The sequence below is a fragment of the Haliaeetus leucocephalus genome, unplaced genomic scaffold (genome assembly GCF_000737465.1).
Source record: "Haliaeetus leucocephalus isolate CR32 unplaced genomic scaffold, Haliaeetus_leucocephalus-4.0 Scaffold262, whole genome shotgun sequence".
NCBI classification, from domain to species: Eukaryota; Metazoa; Chordata; class Aves; order Accipitriformes; family Accipitridae; genus Haliaeetus; species Haliaeetus leucocephalus.
This window is the reverse complement of record NW_010972698.1, coordinates 4,215,337-4,239,961: the sequence shown is the minus strand read 5'-3', so window position 1 is coordinate 4,239,961 and position 24,625 is coordinate 4,215,337. Positions and strand designations below refer to the sequence as shown.

At 43.3% G+C, this 24,625-nt stretch overlaps 1 protein-coding gene across 1 annotated transcript in view; it reads left to right on the top strand.

Moving 5' to 3' along the window:
• IL1RAPL2 (interleukin 1 receptor accessory protein-like 2) overlaps window positions 1–24,625 on the top strand; it is a 387,096-nt gene that overhangs the window by 334,560 nt on the left and 27,911 nt on the right. The window lies entirely within an intron of this gene.

Below are 24,625 nucleotides of genomic sequence, written 5' to 3'. Positions count from 1 at the left end.
CTTTCCACGGTGTGCAGTCCTTCAGGAGCACACTGCTCCAGCGTGGGTCCCCCACGGGGTCACAAGTCCTGCCAGAACCTTGCCAGAACCTGCCAGTCCTGTCCCAACTTTTTTCCTTCTTAAAAATGTTATCACAGAACCGTTACCACTATCGCTGATTGGCTCGGCCTTGGCTGGCAGCGGGTCCGTCTCAGAGCCGGCTGGTATAGGCTCTCTCGAACCCAGGGGAAGCTTCCAGCAGCTTCTTACAGAAGCCACCCCTGTAACCCCCCCCCGCTACCAAAACCTTGCCACACAAAGCCAATGCAGCAGTTTAGAAATAGGAAAGCAGTTACAAGCTAACAAGTAGCCAGAATGGAAGAAAATACAGGTAATCTCATGGACAGCTTTATGCTTACTCAAACCCTTCCTGCCAAGGAGGCAACAGGAGTTTAAAATGATGTTTGTAAATTGCGTGATAAAACCCACCCATGATAGTGTTCTGATCACAAAGGTCAGTTCTGAAGATACAAACACAATTGAATGAGAAATGCTGTGCTTTCCTAGACTTTTTCATACTTCAGAAGGATTAGTTCAGGACACTAATACAAACATATTTGATGTTATTTTGTGTTTTGGAAAAACAGCTAATCAGAAGTCTCTTTTTCTTTTGTCTCCTAGTGATTGACTTTATCAATTTTCTTAATAAATTGGCTCCTGAAGCACTTGTTAAGAAAGGCAGCTGCTGTGTGCTGCTGGTGCATCCCCGTATATCCCAGGGAGAACACGTACAAGCTTGTGATGGTACGGCGATAATAATGGGTCCAAATCACAGAAGTGATGAGACTCTGGAGCAGCTGTGCAAGTCAGTGTGAGCTTTGTGCATCTGTTGTGGGTACAGATAGCCCATAGATGATAGGTATGTAAACACAGTATGAGTATCTGTGAGTGCATAAATTCCAAGGGAACTGTCAATAACAGTGTCAGTGCACTCTTACTAATAGCCTGCTAATTGTTTGCTGGTTTCTATTGATCTTTAAATTGCATAAAGTCAAGATCAATTTCCTGACTAATGCCTCTGACATTTGTAAGCAGTACCCAATATAATAATTTGATTTTAGGTCATCTTGTCTGGGACTGACAATGTTGTAAATGTCCACTGATCAATACATTCCCAAGTAGTGCTTTAGTGTTACCTCTTGGAAGAAGCTGTATGTCTCATGGAAGCTGTATGCACTGCAGGAGCTTTTCTGAAAGCGCAGAAAGAAGTGTCCTCTTTTCCTTCTCTGACCCTCACATGTATCCATCTGGTCCCTGCAGAGTTTTTGCTTTTCCCTGGGCATGTAAGAAATACAGCACCTGTATTTAAGAACGAGAGTCTTTTAGGAAAACAGCTTGGTGGAAATTCTAATGAAGTGTGTTCAAAAAAAACTCACACATTCCAGTTTGGATTAGATAGTAAATTGCATTGTACTTCAATGTGGGTTGTTTGTGGTAATTTTCCCAACCAACACTGTCTTTGCATGAATCCGCCTAGGACTTGCTCATCCTCAGCCATCCAGTCTGGCAATGAAGAGAGAGGGATCAGTCACAATTTCTTCCTTAGACCCATTCCCCGACCCCAAGCTGAGAGCACCTGATCTAATTCTCTGCCAATTGTACTTCCTTGAAGGAAGCTGAAACATGTATTATTCTTTTCTGCTATTGCCAACCCAAAGAGTTAAAACAGAAATCAGGCTCCAAAAATACATGAGATAGATAGTTTTAAAATATATATAAATGCCAGAATGGTCTTCAGGCATTGTTGGGCACTTCATCATACTTGAATTAGATCATTGAACTTCAGTTTTCTCTATAGCCATCAGGATAAAATGTAGCATTCTCCTCTAGATCCATGCTGCAAGGAGGCAAAGCGTTAGAGCACCAGACCATGCAAAACCTTATACAGCAGGGTCCCGCAATACAATTGCAAGAGTGGGCATTGGCACTTTTACATCTTCTGAAGCTTCAGCGTCATCGTCTGCTCAGCACAGAATATGGTTTAAAGCAAAGCTGTTTCCGTCCTTCAGCTCGAGCTTGTCCCCAGCTCTGGCTGGATTGGTAAGGTGGGTGAAGGAGAGGGTCCATGTCCGAGGCACCCAAGAGCGCTAAGGGAGGATCTAGGCACAGTGCTGTCCCAGCCTGCCTCTTCCCCTTGTTCTCTGCTTTGGACACAACGGTTTGTTTTTCAACTGATGGGAGAAGTTCAATAAGATTTTCAAATGGAGAAATTAGTCCAGCCTGCCCTGTGTGCTCTTATTAATCACAAACTATAGTATAAACTCAGTCAGACGCTGTTCTTATAGCAGAAAATTCTTGCGGTTTGAGAGGGAAGCTTTGGGGCGCACTGAGGACAGGATCTTGACTCTTGGTCTCCACTTGTTTTTTTCATTCCCCTTTGAAGTTCTTCTGCCTTGTGTCTTTCTTGCAGTAAATATCAAAAGCCAGCATGGGTTTTGGCTGATATCATTAAAATAAGCGATAGGCAGTTGTGTGCTGAGCAGCCTCCTGCTCCCTGAGGTCACAAAGTAACCTTAGCAGCAGCCTGTGCTTCACTACCACTGCCTGCCTGCCTGACTGCTGCTATCCTTTTTAATCCCTTCTGTCATTTGAATAACCTTGCTGAAGCGCACAGATTTAATCATGTCTCACTTACCTCAGTATACCGCTTGCACTTCTCCTCTTGCGGTCAGCACTGTGGAGATTTGGGCCCAGAAAGAATCCCATAGTGCAGAAGTTGAAATGCCCCACATGGGAAATGCCCCCACCTGCCCCCAGGTGGAAGGTCCCTGCTGAGAAAAGTCTATGTGAAAATTTTGCACCAGCTATGAAGAACATGGTAGTAATGCATTGACTCTCTGCTAGCTTCCTGAAGTGGTTAAATAACAACCATGTGCTCAGGATAGGGAGGGAAGACTGAAGTGGGTCAGAACATATTGAAATAGCTTGTTTTCCTCAATGTCATGCAAAGAGGAGGAACTCTCAAAGCAGTGGTGATTTGCACATAGACCATGTTCTCTCTAAATGAGAATATTTTTTCTGCTTGCCTTTTTAAGTTTGGATGAGGCTGTATTAGGCTTCTGCACATCCCACACCAGCACCCAGTTACAGAATCAGAGCCTGGCATTCTGACTCCTCATGATGATAGAAGTGTTGCTGCCATACCTAACAGAAGGCATGAATGCATCAAGAAAGACAAAGCTAACTTACTTGGACTTAAAGACCTACCTCTGGGAGATGCTAGAACAACAGAAATTAGACATACTGCAAAAGCAGAAAGATCCTTTTCCCTTTTTCTTCCTTCCTTAAAAGCAAATTAGGTTTCAAAAACCAAGGATCATTATAACTGGTTACTGGCCTTCAATTTTGACTGAACAACCATAACTGCTTGACTTGTTAACAAGGGCTCTGACAAACAGAAATAGCTAAATAAGTGGAAAATTCCCCCAACGAGAAGTTAATGGATACTAGCAATAACTATGAAAAATAGCCTGTGACGTGGTTTAACCCCAGCCAGCAACTAAGCACCACGCTGCTGCTTGCTTACTTCCCCCCCACCCAGTGGGATGGGGGAGAGAATTGGGGGAAAAAAAAGTAAAACTCATGGGGTGAGATAAAGACAGTTTAATACGACAGAAAGGAAGAAAATAACAATGATAACAATAATAATAAAATGACAATAATAATAGTAAAAGAATTGGAATATACAAAACAAGTGATGCACAGTGCAATTGCTCACCACTCGCTGACTGATGCCCAGTTAGTCTCTGAGCAGCGATCTACTCCCCACCCCACCCCGCCCCAGGCTAACTCCCCCCAGTTTATATACTGGGCATGACATCACATGGTATGGAATACCCCTTTGGCCAGTTTGGGTCAGCTGTCCTGGCTGTGTCCCCTCCCAACTTCTTGTGCCCCTCCAGCCTTCTTGCTGGCTGGGCATGAGAAGCTGAAAAATCCTTGACTTAGTCTAAACACTACTTAGCAACAACTGAAAACATCAGTGTGTTATCAACATTCTTCTCATACTGAATCCAAAACATAATGCTATACCAGCTACTAGAAAGAAAATTAACTCTATCCCAGCTGAAACCAGGACAGTCTGTCATGTGGTGACATGCTATGTGCAGGATTGGTTTCTCATTACTACAAGCCAAGCCATGAAGAACGTGCAGTTTGCCCTTTACCATAATTTATATCCACTAGCACTCTAAGCAGATTCATAAAAAATGGCAACCAATCCATATCTATCATGTTTTATGTTTGGGTGAAGAAAACGGGCATTACTTCTATTAAGTTTCATGAAATATCTGCTCTTACATTCAAAGTGATAGATGACTCTGCCAAAGTTTTTTTTTAAGGTGGGTTAGGGGGAGCGTACAGAAGGAGGGGGTGCTAAAGCAGAGAAGAGAAGGATGTTGGGTATGATTTTTATCACACTGAGGACAAAGAAGCCATAAACCCTTCTTGCCTTGGGGAAAGTATATGCAAGAGACTTTCTGGCATAGCCAGAGCTATCTATAACAGGACAATATTTTCTGCAAGGCTTCTCAAACACATTTTGCCAAAGCAAATTGATCCTGACAGAAGCCTTCCTGTCACCACTACGTTCTCTCTTGAGCAGAGCCTGCCAGCTGTGCTGAGATTTGCCAGATTTACAAACCTCTGCTGGGGACTGGACAGGGTCTTTGTGATATTAGATGTCCGAGTATGTAGCTGTACCTCTTTTCCAAAGTATATTTACTATCGAGTACAGGGACTGCAGATAGCTTATACCTTCCTAATCACTACTTTGAAAATACAACTTTGTCACAGTAGTATTTTCTCCAGGAACAGAAAAAATAAGCTAGAAGGTTTGCATTTAATTACCTTATTAATCTGGTGTTATCTTTCCTCTTTTAAAAAATTTGGTGTATACATAACCAGCACTTAAAAAATCTGCAAGCCCTGGAGAGGTTGGTACAGATGAATTACTTGCAAGCTTCCTAAAAAGATGACTCATAGGGCTGAAAACAGGTGCTAATGTCTGTAGTGGTGCCAAGGGGTGCACAAGGCTATCAAACCAGTCCACAGAGGAGGAGGAGGAGGAGGGATAGCTGCTGAGGGCACACTCTGCTCTCTTTGTGTCTTCAGTTTTACACCACAGCTTTTCTGAGCAGTGGATCAGAGATTACAGAGCATTTCCCATTCCCAGACACACAGATACTCGGCCTCTTTCCTAATGCACTCTCACCAAAGCACAAGCTAATGGGCACAGTGTGAGGATCAGTAAAGAACACCATTATGGGCAGGCATAGGGAGAGATGGTCTTGATGACCCATTCTGGCCTTAAAAATCTGTGACGCCTGCAGGAAGTCCAGTGCAGCTAAGAGACGAGCAAACCAGCGTTAGACAAGTGAACTCCTGGTTGTTAGTAAAACAACATAGATTAAATAGCAGGAGAGAGGTTCCATTTTCAGCTTGAATCATACTGGCTTAGAGAGGCAGCATACTATGTGGTAGATTCCTGCAGATTTCCAAGACCTCTTTTTTTGAATCAACCCGAGCATCAGTATGCTCGATTCTGTTCTCTACCCGTTGTGTAATTTCACAGACTGTTGCCGTTATTCCCATTTTACACCACAATGTGTGGAAAATTCAGGCCAGTGTCTTACAAAGTGCAGCAGTAATAGGGTTGCTCTATCTGCAGTTGTTTAAGGAAATAAGCAAGGCAACGTGCAACATCAGTGAGTGTCCTAGCATTGCTGACATTGGGAGTGTGCAGAACAGCCCAGTATTCATACGAATAAAGCTCAAATTTGTGTTTTCTTTCAAAATACAAGGTGAATAAATAAATCACTAAGTGTTTTTTCAAAGTCATAAAGCACTGTAGTATCTAGCACCCTAATCTGGCAAATGCACATCTTCGAAGGTAATCTTCAAATCTTCTGAAGCATGTAGCATCTACTTTATGAGCATCAGCTGGAGTGAGACTTTTCTCATGTAATTTTATCTTTTTTTTAATAACAAGATAATTTTCTGCAAGACATCATTTAAAGAATTGAGGGATTTACTAGCTAAATCTATTAACTGTGTACTGCTCTGGGATAAAAGCGTGAGTTTACTTGGGACCAGAAGTAAGGAATGGTGCATTGTTCTGCACAATGAAGACAAAAGTACAAGGCCAGGTCCTCCGAGGCTGGACCTCTTGCTCAAGGAGAGAGTATATTTCACAGAGTAGGTGGATATTCCTTTGGAAAGGTAATAGTTGCAAAACCTCCCACAATGCTGCTGGAACTTGCTTTTCCTCATTGCCTTTTAAAGCAGCTGTTAGAAGCAGTCCATGGACCAACAGAGCTAGGCAATTGCTTCTCTCTTTGAAGCAGAGCCCAGAGTTTTCCCCTTCTTTGCTCTTCTGCATGGGTGAGGGGTAAGGAGCAGCCCTGTGGGAATGCTGATACAGGTGGCCATGCAAGTCCATGCCAGATCATTTCTTGGGCATCAAGGAATATGACAGGATGAACCAGCAGTGGTGATAATGCACTAGCGCTTCAGTAGTTTACATGATACTCTGGTTTCCAGTGACTTCAGGAGCTGTTTCCACAGCTCTTAAGTCGCTGTTTTCCGTGGTACCTTGGCCTCCTTTCTTCTTGCTTGATAGAATTGTTAAACAAGAATCATTGATCCTAACTCTCTTCATTACCTCTTGGTTTATGGTTAAGAGCGTTTACCATGTGCTTTCAAGCCTGGTTATGTCCTGTCCTGGGAGACTGGTTCTTTCACAGCTTTGGGATGCCTACCCGAACTCCTCTCCGATAATCACTTCCTCAGGCTGTGGCTTATAAGCCAATCCATGCCTGCCTACTGAGACACTGTGGGGAGCCCTCCCAAAACTTCATCAACAGTTTGAGGGAGGAAGGTCTCTGGTGAAAAGTGAGGAGACGTAGAAACATTGGGTAAAGTAGAGACAGTGTCCCACAAGACAGCCTGCTTGCTTTTGTTTTCCTTCTCTGTCCCATAGCCAAATGGCTGTAGGGATGAATCAGACATTGTGTGCTTTGGTGCTTTCATAAGTGGCCTTGAACACAGGCTGTGTCTTTAGACCACATCCTGAGATGCCATTTTTAAACACTTTAAAATTTTAAATACTAGCAATTGGCATAAGATGGAGTTTTGGCTAGCAACCCTAAATTCAAGAAGGCAGTGGCCTGATTTGGTCTGCCTGGGTCAGGACTGAGATTCCAAATCCCAGCACTAATCACTGCCTTTTAAATTTTAAGCATCACTTGTACTGACAAATTGCTTTTTAAAGTGAAAATCTGGTATGAGAGCAGCTTGCTGGAGTTCCAGCAGACACAGGGGAAAGAGGTGCATCTCATGTGCGTGTGACAGAAAAAAATTGAGGGGATGATTCATGTCTCCTAATCATTGCTTGTTGTAAAACAGATCTGGGGCTGCTGGAAGGGTACAGAAGTACGCCTGTGTGTACACCCAAGGAAGATCTTAGGGGCAGAACGGTGCTATTGTGCTGTTCAGGAGGGTGCCAGGAGGCTTCTAAGTTGGCACACCCCCCGCAATGCTCTTCCTCTCTCTTCGGGAGCAGATTGTTTGGTGGAACAGACTCCAGAGGAAATGAAGAACACCAGCAGCGAGGGAGTCTGTGTGCTTCTGTAAAGCAGATTCAGGTGTTGAACCTAAAGAACGTGGTCAGCCCTGGGAGAGTGGTTTCCGTGGTTAATTTTCTCTTTTGTGTTAGTGATTTTTCTTTTCATTATGTTTGAAATTGGGAATGCTTTGTTCAACATTAGTAGCCAATGGCAATAAGCTGTAGAGACGAGACTTTGCAGAGCTATAGGGCAGGGGAAAAGAAGAGGTGTGAGAAATTGAAATGACAAGGTCGCATTGGTGACTAGTGATGTGGAGGAAGGAAATTCTTACCCAGTGTGCTTTGATGAGTAGTTAGAAGAGGAGACCATAGTAGGCAGGGAAGTCTTTAGAGACCAAGTTGACATGTCTGGAGCACATCTGGTGTAAAACAAAAGAAAATTGAATCATTTCTGTTTTAAATGAGTGTGTTGGGGAGATTGTTATTATTCCCTTTTTCAAGATAGAGGCATCTGAGCATATTTTCATTTGGGAAGGACCCAATATCAACTGCCGACTGCATCTATCTGTCTGCGATGGGAAGCAAACTACTAGCGTGACTCATGGCGGTTCCATCTGTCACCTGTGATCACAGCAGGTCTCACTACTCAGGTTTTTATGTGGAGTCAAATCCACTGAAAGTGTGATCATGCTTTCGAGATCTTACCATTCAAAGTCTGTTTGCAACCAAAAGCTTTGTTGCCTCAACTGTCCTCATAAGGCTTCTCTTCCTTTCTCTTCAGCTGTGGTCTGAAAGTGCAAACAATGTATTTTGCTGTTTGGGAGTAAACATATATTTTCATTTTATTAAGAAAGTACTTTGTCATCACTGAAAAACTAGACTTTCCCAGAAATTTAGCATATCAAAAATGAAAAGATTATGAGGCTGTGGGCGAGTTAAGATATTTTTGATTGAGCTCAAATGGGTCACATCATGCTCTGTAGTGACTTCGAGTATCCTTGTGCTTCTGGTGTTTCTCTCAGTTACCCCAGCCCATATTTCATACGTTGAGGGACGTACTAGAACAACTGTGCAAAAAGTCACCTTCCCTTTACATGGGGGTAGACAAAGAGACTGAGGGAGAGAGGCTGGGCATGTCTGGATGGATGGATACACACCACCAGGTGTCTGCAGTACCGGCTGTAGCTCAGTGCAGCTTCATTGCAGCCCTCCAGCCGTTGGCAAAGCTATCAGCCCAGCAGATAAACCCTGCTTACACCCTGCCACATGCTCAGGTTTCACTGCACACAATCAGAGCCTCTGAACCAATTCTGGCTCGCACAAAACGCAGGTCACCATCAGGGTTGGTGAACTCTGCATAGTAAACAAGCCCCCTGAAGCGCTTCAGGGTGGCCAGGAACTGAAGAAGGAAAAACACAGCCAAAAGCAGGCCAGCAACCTTCTGTGGGACCATTCACACTCCTTTGATTACTTCTGGGTTTGAGGTTACATAAACCTTGTCTTCATTTAGTCCAAAGTGAACTTCCTTTCTGTGAAATGGACTTTCCCCAGGCACTGGTGAAGCTCATGGCCTCAAATTAGGTGGAAGTGCTACTCTGTGGCTCTGCATTTGTTTCACTGCACAGTAGTGCATGTCACCCTGGCTTTTACTTCATTTCCATTTGAGCAAGCAAAAAGCACCATCACATAGGCTCTGAGCAGCTTGCAGATGACTCGACATGACAAAAGCAAAGTGCAGGGTGCCAGCAATCAGTAGCTCCCGCAAACTGCCTGTCACATTGTCCTTTCCTTTGCATCTAAAGCCAACTAAAAAAGCGGGCCAGGCGGTATCAGGGAGTGAGGCTGGTTGGGACCCCATGAGTCCTGCAGACCCCTTCTCCCGGTGGGGCAGGCCTACTTTAGCAGTGGCTGTACACAGTGGGGCTGAGGTTTCTTTAACCCCCTAAGAAAAGCCATGTTAGCTCGAGTGCCTGCCAAGCATGGCAGCAGCACAGCTGGTCCAGGGTCCATGGGTTGGGCAGTGCTAGCTGTGAAGGCGGGAGGCAGGAGATGGTGGCTGGACCGAGGACCATCCACCACCCCACGCTGCTCCGAGCTTGTGGGCAGCAGAGACGGGGGTGCCAGCCCCGAGGGGGCAAGCATGCTGCCGCCATTGCATGGCTAATCCTACCAGGCAGCGACATCTGAGTTCCCCTGGCTGTATCTTCCCTTGCAGGCCCAGCACTGAGTGAGTGCGCTGCCAGCACGTGTTTGCATTTCCATCGGCCAGCGGGGCAGATTGTACTCCTCCTATGAAACTACACCTTGCTGTCACCTTTCTCCAGCAGCTGAAGAGAAACGCTCCCCTGCCAGCCTCTCTGAGTAGCCCTGGCCTCCATTAATACTACCCCTTGCACTTCTGAAACTGAACTTGAGACTATTTTGGTGAAGCACAGGCAAGGACCTCCATGGTGGCAGCCCCACATCTTGGGAACGGCAGCACTGCTGTTCAGGCATGGCAGGCGTAGTGCTGGTGTGGCTGCACTAGGAGCCCTCCTGTCACATCTTTAGGGAGGCCACAACCTGTCACTTGTATTCTCTCAGTCAGGTCTTTCACTGCCCAAAAGGCTCATTCCCTGTCCCCTCACGTATCTGTGCCAGGGACAAGGGAAATGTTTGCCTATGCTGAGGTTTAATTTCTCCTTTCATTGAAATGCCCTTTTACTACTCTCCCATTTGAAGCCATCTCTCTGAAACAGTCTTCTGAAAGGGAGATTGCTCTTTGCCTTTCACAGCTATCCCCAGTAAGCTGCTACATACACTCTGTAATCTCAGCACTATGTGTACTGCTGTCAGGTAACTTCACAGGGCAGTGGCTGGTAACTCTGGAGTGTGGCAGATCGTTCCTTAGGGCTCTGAAAGGGAATTAGGCTGTACCTTTATGTCAGTGGGGCAAGGGCTCTCTGGGAAGGTCAGCAACTCCAACAGAAAATTTGTAGGGGTCAGTAAATCTAAAAAGGCTGAAAAACTAGTGCTACAGGAGTCAGTACAGAAGTATTTAATGTCTTTTCTCTCTGTTGGGAAAATGAGAAATATTCAGCAACTCACTGGAAAATAAAGGAAAAAAACCCAACTTGCTATCAAATAGAGCTATGTTTCTGTGTGGAGCTGACTTTTAAAGTGGGTTTCATTAGGGGGACTGAAGGAGGATGGGAGTGTCTGTGTAGCTAATTTGTTTGGCATTTGGGAATAGTGAGTATTATTTGGTCTGTTTGGTTGATAACTACCCAAGGGATTCTGTTTTTCAGCACACTGTGAGGCACGAAAGACAATGTTCTGCAGGAGTCTGTGCTCTGAGCCGGGCTGTAAGCTTATCCTTAGTGGGAAATGAGAAATGACACAGGTATAGGTAACACAGAGCACAAATCTGTCCTAGCCTTCCCAAGGGAGTGCTGCTTTGAGGCTCCCCTCAACAAGCCTCGAGTCAGCCCTGTTCCCCATGACCAAAGCCAACAGCACCCTTCTTTTGCCTGTGAAGATTCAGCCTCTTTCCTCACTGCCCCAACTCCCCCACTCTTTAGGCAGCTGTGCCCACAGTTTGAGTTTTGCAAAGTGGGAAGGGTTTTTCAAATGCTACATCCAGACCCATCTCCCTCCAGGCAGGCGTTCCATCAGAGACGAGTCCACCTGGCAGAGCTGAGAAGTGCATCTTGCCCATTATCTGCACAACTCAGCAGAGGGAAATGTTGCTGAGAAAAACTAGGCTGAAATGCAGTAGTATATAAGGCAAAATATTAGAGGTCTCCAGTGAAATCCCAGAGTACGTAAACCATACCCAAGAAAAGCTTTCTATCCATCACTGAGCCAGCACAGATGTAGTGGTGGAGATTCAGGCTTTAGGAAGGCTGACTCTGGAGCTGAGGGTTGAGGGGAGGAGAGTTCAGTCAAGATGACTCCTGACAAACTGACCTGAGTTACTGTCTTTTTCTGAGCCCTAGCCCAAGGAAGAATGAATCAGCTGAGGAAATAATTCTGGTTTTGACAGAGAAATGAAGGAAAATAGTTCAGACACATTGGTTCTCAACAAAATAGCACAGAAGATAATTATTCAAACGGAGGGAAAATTTTACCCAGCCTTTTCTGTCTCTAATACTCAGCAGAGTCAGCAAAAAAAGACCTAGAGAAAAACCTCTGTGACTTCAAAGTGCAACAGCCCCCTTGGGGCAGCTAACAACTCTTCACAGGTATCACCCAGTGCTGGGTACCCTCTGACGGTATTCCTCTGGGTGTTGGAGTGGGAAATAACAGTGAAGCACTGCCGTGTTCACATCACCCTGTGCATGGAGCAATAGTGGCTTTCCTGAATTTGAAAATCCTTCTGAACTACTATTTTGTATTGCTACATGAGCTTTCAAGAACATATGCAGCATCCCTTTAAATATCCTTAAAAGAAACATTCACAAGACTTTGGGGACAGGTATTTGCCTCAGCCTGTTATCAGCTGCAGGTACAGCTTTATGTAGTGCTCTGCGAGGTAGCAGATGCGCATCTTTAAAGGCCAGTCCTTTGGTCTTGCTCCTGCACATCTGTGTGTGATTAGACCATCACACTTCCAGATGATCACAATTACCTGGGTCCTTGCTTCATTTTAGATGGTGGCAGGAGCTTTCTCAAGGGAGGGAAGAGTAGGTCTGTAACCTTCTCTGGTTAATTCAGAGGTGAAGGCCACATGAAGGTTTCTGGCACAAATAATCCTGACACTGAAGTGGCCGTGGTTTCACATTAGATCTTGCAGGGAGCAGCTTAATTTACTTCTCGGCACTAGCACAGCTACGAAAAGAGATAAGCAATAAAGAAGAGCAAAGCTTTTCTCTCAGGAGGGTTTTTTTAAGATCCAGCTCTGAGCTCCTAAGATACTGCCTTATATCCAAACACCACTGTGGGCAAAACACGAGGGGGGTTATTCTGAGGCTCCAGGACTGTGTGAAATCAAAGTTGCTTTCTGTGGGATCCAGCTTTGTGTGCTGAGTGCACTTGCACAGCTGCTCACAGCATGCTGGAATAAAGGGCAGGCTTGAGCTCTTACCTTAGCCAGAGAGTAGCTCACTCATGCTTTGCCTGCTGTGCGTAACAGGACTGACAGCCCTGCCCACATGGTAGAGGAAGGGCTCCTATTTCCTGACTCCTCTACATTTTAGAATAGCAAATCGTTTTTTTAAGATCAACCACATAGGTTCACACTAAATTCTCAGGAGGTTGCTCTGAATTGACTCATAACTTGGCTCTCCCAAATGTAAGGAATTCACGCTGAGTTCTCAACAGCAGGGCAATATAGCTTCCCTCTTCTCAATATATTTCAGATTCAAATTCATAACATCTTCTTGTAAGTCTTGAGAAGACATTACATCCCTTTCCCCAAAGGGGAGGAGGGGGGGGAGGTGAAGGTCTTTTATTCATTTATTATTACGGATTGCATTTTTTATTCTTTCAAAAAGGGTCCTCTCCAGTTATATGGAGTCTGTGCCCGGATTTTTGGGGCACAATGTTTTAATCCACAAATGAACTTCAAGGCTCAGTTCCTTGCCAAGAGAGTGGCTGACTGATTACCAACCTGTGTCTAGCAGAAATATTCATTCTTTCCTTTCATTTTAAGGTAGATCTGGTTTCTTATCCTTGCATTTGCTTTCCATATCACACTGAGGTCTGAGGATCTCTTGCTCTGAGGCCACTTCACTCTTACAGTACAACCTGTTTGTGCCTTTTGCCTTAGCTGTGGGGAATCCACAGCCAAGTGATGTGGCCACCTGGGAAATCCCCAAGGCAATGGGATCAACTTAGGGTGAATCAGTGCTTCCCTCTTTCCCAATGTGGTCCCACAGGCACATAAGATGTGGGCTTTGCTGTGTCCCATGCTGGTGGCAAGTAGGGTAAAGCTGGTACCATCCAGAGAGCTTACTGTGGTGACAATTGCCCCCTTTCAAACCTGGAACGGGAGTCCACAAAAGCTGACCCCTGCTCCTCTAATGCTATGAGCCAAAGGCAATATTACCCTCCTTCAGGGGTGCTCTGCTGGGATCTGGAGAAGGCCAATGTTAGTCCTTGCAAAGATGTCTTTCCTTCCCCGTTTACCTAGCAGAGTTTTGTGATGATTTCCCTGCTAAGTCTTGAAATTCCCACTCTTTTCTGCAAGCACATGACATGTCATCACTGTGAATTTGAACAGGGTAGTTCCCCTTAGCAGGAGTTTCTGCTTGGGCCAGCAAAGTGGTTTTTGATTTTTGGAGTGGTTTCAATCATCGTCAATCAGCAATGTTGAGAATAAGGGTGAATTAAGTGGATTTGGGGAAGGTGAAACCACAGACTCTGCCTTCACTGTGTATAAAGATCCAGGGGAAAAAAAGTGACAGGGCAGAATTTAGGAGGTTTGAGTTACAGACTTCATGGTTTGGCACTCACCTAGGGAAAATTGAGATTATTAGACTCCTGTGCAACTAAAATTACCTTTAATGTGTGGTTAATGTGAATGCTGTCAACAAAGGCAAGGCAAGAGGCTTAGGGTAAATCTGAGTCTTCACTGCTAATAGGTTTAGGGCAATTAGTCTATTGACTTCGGTAAATCACATCTGTCAGAGAAAAAAAACAAGGTCATTTTCAACATGGCACTGAACTGATAGATTATGGCTCAAATTACTGAGCACAAGGGGATGCCACTGTATCTCTTTAGGAAGGAGTAGTTTTAACTCTGAGAAGTCTGAATTTATAAAATTTCTTATGACCCTTACATCTTTAAGTCCTTGCTAAATTCTTGCTCTCAAGATACAAGTCCCTGTTTTAGGTCTTGTATCTTGGTTAAAAGATTCTTAACCCAAGGCTTTTGGCGGGGGGGGGGGGGGGGGGAAAAAAAAAAAAGGTGTAAACCAGTGAGAGTTTTCTGTGTGATTGACTTTTTTTTAAATACTACCCACCTTAATGTTACTTGCTTTTTTTATCATGACTCTTTTTTTAACAATAAGAAGGGCAAATAAAAATGTTTCTTTTCATTGTGACAAATTAGAAGAGATTAAACTTCCCTGTAAATTCTTTGTTGGACAACTGATGAACAATATTGATTCACTCAATAAGCAAAATACAGGTTGTATTTACTGAACTATGTTTTACTTTCCTACTCTCCCTGAGTGTTATCTCTAAATGTAAGTAAATAATAAATGGGAATTATTTACTGGAGTTAGCTTGGAGAGAAGGTTACTCTGTGGCTGTTGTTTTTCTTTTTGAATCTTTTTCATAGATACAGTTCATAAAACTCACTGTTGCCCTTACTCAGCATAGCACTTAAATACATGCTTAAATTTAATCAGCAGGGAACCCTCTCCCTATTCAGCAAAATGTTTGAGCATTTGCTGAGTTTTAAGCACATCAGTCAGTTGGATTCTCATCTGAGTACAAGCTGATCTTGGTAGCTGTGTCCCTGTTGCTCCCTTTGTGCAGGAGAAGTGGGAACTTGTGTCACCTTATCACGAGCCAGGGCAAGTCCTGTCCCCTGTGGATGAGGGGCCACCTGCATAACTGAGGCCAAGTGAGGTGACAGTTGTGGTTACATTCATTATCAGAGATGACTGACATCTGTCTCTTCATCCTCCTGACCAGGACCAAGCACTGCATTTGTTTTATTTTAGGAAGCCTAGGAAAGCTGGAGAAATAAGAAGATTGCAGCAGTTACTGCCTCTTGTGTCTGGCCCCTTTCCTCAGCCCTCCCATCCCGCTCTCCTGCACTGTCAGGAACATGGCAGCAGATAGAGGAAAGGACTCAGCTAACATCAAAATATGTGCATCAGGGTGATATTCTGGACGTTGTTAACCACACTAACATTTCTAGACCTACATGCCTGCTGCAGGGGACTGTGGAGATATTAGCAAGCTGTTCAGGGAGAATTAGGTTTTTCATTAACATCTTTGTACAAAACTGTTGTCACAGTCCATTTGGATCTTTCAAATTTACAGGACAATGTACTTTCTGATTTGAACTTTATTTCATGAGCTAATTAAGAAATATAATAAACAAACATGACAAACGGGCTCAATCCCCTTTTGCCCAGACTAGTCCATCATGTGAATTCACTTATTCACCATTCAAGTTATAAGGTTTTAGAACTTATAACCCATAACTCTTAATATCATGCATCTATGAGCAAAAGAAACTAATTAGTTACCTAGCCAACAGTGAGAGTGCTCATCCTTCCTCCTTCTCCAAGTTGCAGGTGTCCCCTGTATCACACTGGGAAGCGTGAAAGCCTCAGCAGTTCAGCTGCTGTTGGATCAGCTTCAAAAGCTTTTTGGGTAAACTGATGTTTTATACCCTCCAGCTTGGAGGTTTGGTCTATACAATTTCCATAAGTTAGTGGATTCTGAAGAAACTGCCAGACAAAAGATACTGCCTGCTGGAGACAGCAACTTGCAGGTGATAATGGTGCATAATGGCCCTTTAGCTCTGTCTGGCCACCTGTCCTACCTACGTGGTGTTCTTGCTTTGACCTAATGACGCTGCTCCCAGCATACATGAGGCCTTAGCATGAGCTGGGTTAGCCAAAATCTAAGCAGGAGTTGAGTGAACCGTCACAAACAGAGTATGAAAATACACCAGTTGACTACTTAGATTCAATCATACATTTATTTCAAAGAATCTTACCTTGTTTATAGGGCAGGACATCCATAGCATGAAGCGTAAGTTCATATTTGCTTTGTCCTTTCTAAGTGAAGAATTATCCATTCTATAGTCATTGTCTTAAGAAGTTCTATCATTTGTTTAAAAATCAACACAGAACTTGGAAGAGATTTAGCGTAATTTCTTCAGACTGTTGCAGCCTGCAGCTGGTTTCCTTAGCAACCTTGAATGTACCCTCTGCATGCTAAATGGGAATTCGCTAAGACACAGGACTGGATACCCATTACATACTCATGTGAGTAAGGTTCAGAATTTGGCCTCATTGGTGGTCACAGTTCTTGGTTAGGTTGGTCCTTCCATCCACTTTCTTCACATGAAGCCAAAAAAGCCTCTATAGAAAGACGTTGGATTTCATCCTTTCTCCCCTGAGAGAAAAGATCAGGATGTACTTGCTCAGGAAACTGAAATGTAAGACATGAATGTCCATAGAAAATTTTATGCAGGGGCAAGTTGGAGAATTGGAAAGTCCTGAAGCTGGCAAGCCGCAGTAATGTGTGGGATAGGACCCTACCTTCCCCTTGAGCCAGCAGACTGCTGGAGGGGAGGCAGAAGCATCTCTTCATGGTCCATCTCTTTGTAGCTCAAACAGTTGGCTGTTTCCCCTTCTTACCTTGGGACAGTGATCTAAGGAAGCAAGCGTCCCTCTGAATAATTTTTCCCTTCCTGCTCTTCTCTCGGAGTAACACGCCTGTGTGTTGCCACCTATTTTGGCCATGCTAAGAAGTGATATCAGAATAGAGAGAAATGATTGCTGTGACAGCGTGGGGCCATGCCCTGGCCATAGCGAGGCGATCTGTTCCATCTCCCTCCCTCTTTAGTTCACCTTAGTCTGGATGTCACTTCCCTGTTACCGTTGGGCTACCCCAGCCCTTGGAACCCTACCACCAAGGGGACGTTTTTAACTATCTACAGGGCATTTCTCTTAAATAATATTTCTGTGCCTCAGAATGTACAGAAATGGGATTTTCAGAAGGACCTCAGCATTGAGCACAAGTTAAAAGTTGGCACGAGGCAGCTGTCAAGCTGCTTCTGGAAATCCCACTAAGCATCTGTCTTCATTGTAGGTGAATAACTGAAAAGCTAAAATCCTTGACTTTCAGTTACACCTGAGCTCTCAATGACTAAGACTTCAAATTCTGACCCCAAGGCAGTTCTGAAAATGGGATAAAGGATTTTATAGGATTTAGGTGAGGGTTACTTTGCCAGCAGGGGGGCAGCGGTGAGATTGGGATGTTTTTCTGGGCGTGTTTTTGAAAGAAATTTGCTCTAGGAGATTTTTGCCTTGATTGATTCATTTTTGGAACATCCAATAAATTTTTATCAGCAACATTTCAGCCTTGTGTGTATTTCAGTTTTGTTTTTCTCTTCTTGTGAGAGCTACAGTCAACAGCCAAGCCTACAAGCAGCACTTGCAGTGGGTCATGATTGTGTTGTTTAAATTAGAAATGGTTGGGGCTGTATGGAATGACAGCAAATGTACTGACTTGTGTTCTTGGCAACAAACTGTCTAGAGGCTTAGTTGCTTTGTTTCATGTTTGGGGTTTTGCTGCTTGCTGTTAGTGTTATTTTTATTCTGTTTATATATGCCATTTGTTCACTTCAGTGAGACAGAGAAGCACAAATATCTCATGGTCGTGTGTTTTGTGATGTCTCAGGGCATAAGAAATAAGAGCAGAGCAACAAAGAAAGTTAGAATTAAGATCATAAACTACAGATGACAAAATAAGACCTAAAGATCCTTTGCATTTTTCTTGTCAAAGTTTTTACTGGGCTCTTTCTTATTGCCAAAGACTTGCCTTAGTCAAAAAGTTCTTATATGAGTGAAGAGCCAACAATGTATGTCACGTACTGCCATCATTTATTTTTCCTACGTATCGATACAGCTACCAGAATATTATTTTAATGGCTAGTATACGCTGTTCATAACATGGGGCCTTACTTAGGGGAAGAGCACCTCCTTTAGTCTGTTTCTTTGTAGAAATTTGGAGAATAAAACAATCTAGTAAAATATATATACTTATATAATGTGTGAGTTTTTAAATGCTCTTAAACTGATTTGAAATGTCTGGAGGCTAGTTAGGTTTGATTTCACTATAAATTTATCTTGTTAAAGCAATTATTATCATTACCCAAAGCAGGTTTCTTAATTTTATTTAAAATGCTTTCACTTCATTAATTCCTGGCTGATCTTTAATTATGCAAATGTTTGGAAGGATCATATCCAGTCATGAATCTACTGGCTGCTGGAATAGAGTTCTGAAACATTGTAGGATTTTCTGTAAATTTTATTATTTTTTTTTGTTAGAGAAAATAATTTATTTTGAGTATGTTTTATTTTCACTGGATCCAATAATGCTTAAACTAGTCACTGAATTCCATGAGACTTTTACTTAAATAAAAATTGTTTAGCAAACAGCTAGGCTTGTATTCTGTAGAATAACCAAGTAAAAAAGGAGGAAAAAGAAGCCCAGGTAGAGTAATTAGCACTGACTTTATAAATCTTGTTGTACTGAACAAAACATGGAACCTTTGATAAAGTAATGCTGGGAAGTGGCCAGGGCAAAAAAAAAAAGGAGGGAGGTAATAATGTACCTGAGTTTTTTGTAGCTTTGTCTAAATTCAGTAGTGGATAAATCTGTGAAGAATTGCAGCGCTGCCTTAGCAGATGATAGGAACAGATGCTGAAGACCCTGATGTTGTGAAGTGATACTGCAGTCTCTTGATCTGTGCTGAGAGGGGACTGGGAAACAGATATCAGCTGTGCTGGGTGACATGAGCAAAACCCAAGCCTATCCTCAGCTGTCTCTGCCAAATGCCTCCTGACTTCTTTAGGAGGTTATCCCGTTGCAGATGAGCCCTGGGCAGAGGTCTAGGGCTCAGCAGCTCAGCCGCAGGGTTTGGCTCTCAGATGGCAAGAGTGGCCTCGAGGGGGAACCATTTGCAACCGTCGCCATCCTCGCATCCCCAGCAGCAGCTCAGCCCAACGTTCAGCATCAGCCAGCTGAGCCAAACCCATGGTTTGGCTTGGGCTGCACTACCTCAGTGTGCTTCTGGGTTCTGCCTGTTATTGCTGGGCATAGGAGAACAGCTAAGAGGATGTCCTTGCAAGGGACTTGGAGAAAATTGACATTCTCTGCAAACTAGATAGAAGCTACCACACACAGAGATTGTTTTTCATGAGTCAAGGTCTGTGTTGCCCCTGGCATTTGTTTTGTAGATAAATTACAGGCATAAGCTCCGTCTCCCATATCTTCTTATCCAGGATGTCCTTCTGAAGAAAAAGGAAATGTGTTCTTTACTTCACGGTTGTATACAATCCAGCCTGCCTTGCCAGGGGAATTTAAATCACTCTGCTGCTCTTCGGCCAGTTTCTAGCACTTGTAAAGCACATTAGAACAATAATGTTCTTGTCAGTGACATGGTGATTTGCCTTGCAAACCGCACAGCCTGGAAAGTCAGATTCGATTCTGCAGACAGCCTGTAGAATACACTTATTGAGATGAGATAAGTAACCTGCCTTTCTTGTCCTCTGTCTCAGCAAACTGAAGATACAAAGCCCATGAAATGCCTGCATAACATCTGCATGTGTCAAGGGTAGGAAAGCTGCTCATGTGCAAACACTTCTCTCTGTCAGTCTTACAGGGAAAGAGACACAGGCACCATTATCAGAGAGGAGCTACATGGTGCATATGCATTGATAAGAGAGACTTGGAGTAATGGAATGATTTTTTGGTGGCAGCAGTGCACTTGTCTTCCCTTCTATGTGTATACAGCATCCAGCCCTGAAGGAGATAAAAGCAATGATATTACAGTCAATGGTATTAACACTCAGGTGGTTCTGAAGATGTAAATCCAGCTAGCAATGTCTGCAGGATTGACTTTTGATGTTGTTTGGTACAAAAGGAGGTCTTCCTTTGGCACTTTCAGTCAGTTCTACCACTAGCTTGGAAGGATCATCTGGTTTAGTTCAGGCTTGTTGAGAGTGGTGTTGTATCTGGCACAAAAATGTGAAAGAGTTGGAAAAACCACTAATGTTTCAAGCCATAGGAGAAAAAAAAAAAAAAGCACCCACCCAAGGATTCACAGATGACTTTGGCTGTTTGATGGGGTTACTCTGGGATGATTTGCTCCAGGAGTGAAAGCCTGATTTGCAGGAACAGCAGCACCAGCAGAATGTGGGCATCAGAGAATATGAACTCTGTGTTGCACCCTTGAATGGATGCTCACAAATAAGCCACAAAGTGTACCTACTTGTGCAAAACGAGTGAAAAAGAACAAATAATCAATCCGCATTTTCAAAAAAATCCCTGAAAAAATGCCTTGGCATAAGCCAGAACTTATGATCTGTAAACAGCTTTTGTCTTCCATGCTGGTCAGTCATCTAGCCTTGGCATTTAAGTTTTTAAAAGACTGAACAACTTTTAGGTATTTTAAGCTTCATTTACTTGATGCATGGAGCATGTCTCATTCAAGAGAGACTGTGCTGCAGGATTTGTCATTCTTTTTCAAAGCATGTTGGACCTGCAGTAAGCACATTCAGAATCGTGCCTGGCTAAATTCTTTTGAAGACCCTTTTTCCATCCTTAGCCAGTACTCCTACTGCCATCGGGCAGCTATTTTGCTTGAATATTTGCATTTCTGTGGAATTCTCATTTTCAGAAAAAAAATGCTAAAATGTGTGATAGACTTCACATTGATTTATTGTGGAAATGGTCAGGTGGAAAATGTACAGTAAGATTTAGCAATAAAAGTCATTCCTATTGCCAGCAGTTGTGTCTTATCACCTAGGAGTTTGCAACAAGCCTGCCTGATTGACAGAGTAGGGAAAAAAGCTAAAGCAGAGACTTCTGCTGGAACCTGAGGCTTTACTGTAACAAGGTGACCCTAGCAAAGCAGTAGACTCAGTGATGTCTACAAGCAGGCTTTTCTACTTTCTTCCCTTGTTTCTTAAAACATTCTCTTAAGTGTTGATTCATTAGAAACCTCACTAATCATTTTCTCTGTTTCTTAGCAAATTATTCATTACAATTGCAACTGAAATGTCTATCTGATTTAAACAGAAAACATTTACAAATGGAAAACTTTTAGGATACCATTCATTCTAGGAACTTTGATGTTAATTAAATGATTCAAGGGGAATTTTTCTTAATAAGAAGTCAGTAGTGGAACTACTTAGCGTTATGCAGAATAGCAGTAATGGTATGCAGAAGTTTGGGCCTTACACAGGATGAGTTCTTGGAGTTACAAACTGCCTGTTAGTTCCTTCTGCCTGGAACTGTGACTCAGTGTGATACCACATGGCTCAAAGCCAGTCCCAAAATAAGGACCTGCAAAGGGCACCTTCCATGCTTAGTGCCTGTTTCTCCCATATTCAAGGATACGTTTAGGAACCAGGGAATTCAGCTGCGGTTTTAGGATCTCAGTACTTGGGGGGAAATGCAGTGAGACGTGCCATGTTCTTTTCTGGAGGGGAATTGGTTGGAGTTCCCTAAAAACCCGCAGTGACCTGCTGTGGCCAGCTGTGTCTTAACGTAGCAGGAGAGGGGAAACCTCCTTTCCTTTCCTTATGGAGGCTTATGCAAGGAGGTAAAGTATTTCTGCAAGGAAGAGCCAATGTTACCTTTTCTGACTTTGTCCTGCTTCCAGAGTCACGAAGGAGTGATGAGAGTTATAAACCAGTAGGTGCTTCAGAGAGCCACAGAAGAGCAAGGTGCCCTTAATCAGCTTGAGGAGTAGAACAGTATGTGAGAGTTTGGGTTTGGATGGGACCTTGAGGTGTCATCAAGCCCCAAGCTCTTTCCACCCCATGACAGATCAGCTCAACCCCAATGTGCTTCATTCTGCTACTGAGATAAAAATTAGTTGTTCCACAGGAAACAGTTGCTTATACCTCCCTCTGATCAGCGACGGGTTTGCAGATGAGATGGACTGTGGGTTTTTTCAGGTGTGGCCAGTCCCAGACTTTGAGCTGAAAATACTAATTCACTCTGAAGTTTGCCGTTGACGGTATTAGTTTATTCTGCTGGTTTTCCCTGGTGCAAAGCTGGGAAATAGATCTGCCTGGGCATGTTCAGAGTGTGCAGGCTGCTGCAGAAAGGCTACTGATGTTTTCTATTGGGTTTGTTTATTACAGAAGCTGTGTACCAACAGCTTTTTTTTAGGTTTTCCTATTTGTATAGAAACTTCTTATTTCTTCAGACCAGATATATTACCTCAGGATATTTACTCTGCATGTATAGAAATCTTAGACTCACCTTGGAATATTTTCATTTCTTCAGGGTTTGTTTTTTAGGTAAAAATCTGCTGGTTTGAGGAAAAGCACACCCTGTAATATATTTTGCCTGTAACACTTAATGCCCAGCATGGTGTGCCAAGGAAAGGGCATATACTGTCAATGCTGATAGGCCACGTCTAGCCCTTTTCTTTTTCACATTGCTACAATTGTCTTTTTCCATTAAAATCAAACATGGACTGAGCAGCCACATGCTACGAATCACTAAGTGGTATTTAAATAGATGCGTATCCTGACTCTGAGGCAAGCAGCACAAAAGACCTCACACCACGCAGGCATTCAGCATGTTAGGAAAAGTGAGATGGATATAGCCAGAGGCTCCAGTTCTCCCCTCCACCCATGGAGGGCATGCAGCTCCTCGCAGGACTGGGTGAACCAGTTAGGAGCAGAAGGAAACAGACTGCTCTGCTATTGTCTTGTAGTGGAATTAAACATCTGCCTAGAAGTGCTTCTGACTCTTCATTAGTTAATGAAGTTTGGAACTTTCTTATGATGGTGGTCAATGCTGTGGGACGTACAGGTAACTGTGAATATCCACCCCTTCATATATTTTGGCCGTTTGAGCTGGTTGTACATAATCTGTCAGCATCAGCACATGTTCAGTGGCCAGCTGTGGTACCAGAGTTCATAGTGAATGTGGAGATAATGAAAGATTCTGTAAAACATTTTCAGGATAAACATTTTCCATTTTTGTCTTTTGCTATTTGAGAAACAGAGACTGAAATGCAGTCTTTAAAGATTTTCTTGCTGTATCCTAATGTTTCAAAAGGACTTGTAATTTTGGATCTTGACTTGGAAACAATTTGAAGGCGGCTGATTTTCAGTGGCTGGGAGTGCTGCACTTCCTGACTAATCAGACTCTTTTGACATATCTTAAATTGGGCACTGAAATAATGGATAGACAAGTGCAATAGTTGACTTAGGGCAGCTCTGTGGGGGTTTAGGCACAGATGCTTTAACACACAGCTCTGATACTTTCTGAGTATGCACACAGCGAGTTATCACTGCTGAGCAGACAGGAGGTAACTGATTAAGGCACAGTAAGTCAATCATGTGAAACCATTAGCCCATGCTCAACCAGGTGATGTGCTCCAAATTACTAGCCCTTTTTGAAAAGTGTAGGCCTGTTCTATTTCAGTGTCAAGAGAGTCTCCTGCTGGCACTGAGAATGGCTGGTATAGTAAAGCATTTCTTCCAAATATAATAAAATGCATTATATGGACTTTCCGTGCTTGATCCAAGTCCTGGAAGATTCAGCAGGAGTCTCCATTGACATTAAATGAGGTCTGTCCTCCCATGTAAGTTGGTGACTCTACAGCTGCTTTGTAACCTGGACCACCTATGCTGGGTAAAATAGGCAAAGAGAAGTGGGTGCAGCAGCTGTATTTGCATACTAAGGGAAGGGACATGGTTCTCCTGAATTTCCTGGCTTGTTTAGGGGGACTTTTTGTTCTTTTTTTTGTCTTCTGCAGGCAGACGACCATCTGTCCTGGCAGTGTAAGCACAGTCCTGGACTAGCGAGTACAGCTAAAGCTGTAGCCAAACAAAAACCCATCTAAATGCTGAATTCTTGGAGAGAAGAGAAATCTGATTAGTTTCCAAGTTTTATTTTCTTTCTTTTGGAAGTATTTTTGCAGAGCTGAAAAAGGATAGTTCTTTACTTTATTGCTTGAATAATGCTTTGAAGTTTGGTCCTTTGCCAAAAGCCTGTTGACAGTAACATGAGTATTGCTGGTGCTCGCTGGCATCATGTATTACTTTGGGATCTTTAAAAGCTCTCTGAACAACTTACCAAGACTTCATTAACATTTGATTTCTAACTAAGTGAGGAAGAAATTATTACTGTGTCTTTTTTACGGGTAGATAGGCAGCAGTAAGCTAGTTTAGTAATTTACCTGCCTCTTAGGGCACACTCCCCAGTCCTGGTAGAGATGCCAGGAGTCTGACAAAGAAGTCATCTCTTTCTTTTTAACAACCAATCTGACATCACCTTATGTTGACACCATTTCCATAGCTTCTCATTGTTCATGTA